Source organism: Otolemur garnettii, unplaced genomic scaffold (genome assembly GCF_000181295.1).
Source record: "Otolemur garnettii isolate 467f Iridium unplaced genomic scaffold, OtoGar3 scaffold00012, whole genome shotgun sequence".
In the NCBI taxonomy this organism is placed as follows: domain Eukaryota; kingdom Metazoa; phylum Chordata; class Mammalia; order Primates; family Galagidae; genus Otolemur; species Otolemur garnettii.
This window is the reverse complement of record NW_003852407.1, coordinates 23,360,803-23,361,728: the sequence shown is the minus strand read 5'-3', so window position 1 is coordinate 23,361,728 and position 926 is coordinate 23,360,803.

Below are 926 nucleotides of genomic sequence, written 5' to 3'. Positions count from 1 at the left end.
AAATGCACCTGACCCTGTGTCACACACAGGCCGCCCTCCCTGGTTAGTCAACTCTAGCAGCAGAGATCACAGCAGTGTTGTAGAGTGATGCAGAGGTATGATCTGCTTTAAGCTCACAGTCTATGCAACTTAGTGACTAAAAATAATGGTGCTGATTGATTGAGAGTGGCAGTGAGAGTTACACCGAGCCAACGTGTGCATTTCTGCGTGGGTCTGAGCTCTCTGTTTTCCGCTGCTTGTCAATCTCCCCGAAGCACAATTCAGCCGAAGCTCTTAGTACTTGAAAGAGTCCAAAATGATGTCATAGTAAGTAGGAAAAAACTAGAACATTGGTCCTGCCTAAGGATTAGATTGGTTGATTGAAAAGTTAATTCAGTGTTACAGCTTTCCTTCCATCTCTAGAATGTGCAAACAACATTTCTCTGACCTTTCGTATTTCCCTGGGTGAGATATATTCCAATGTCTGGCACGGATTCAAACCTTCTTGCCTATTACCTCTTATTCCTACTCCGTACAGAAAGAAAACAAGTATCTTCCTATGTTAATGTGAGGAAGCTGCTTATGTGCTAATTATCTGCAACCACCTCAAGTTTAACTTGATTTCTTTTTACGTTTCTACATGTAAAATGTGTTCCTATTTTCAAATTCAGCATCCTTGAATTGATTCTGTCAAGTCTTGTCTGAACAGAAAGCAGATCCTTGGGAAGTCAGAGAAAAGAGCAACTACTTGGGAAAGACACTGGCTTTGGTTATTTAAAAACCAAGCCAATTATCTCATTACCCCAGTTTCCGGCCTACTGGCCTGTGGAATGAGCACTCCTCAGTCACTCTGGGTTCTGGGCCACCGACTGGGTTCTGTGCTCCGCCCCTTCAGCTGCTGAGTTTATTCTATTCCTGAGACAGCCTTTCATCCGCTAAGTTCTCAA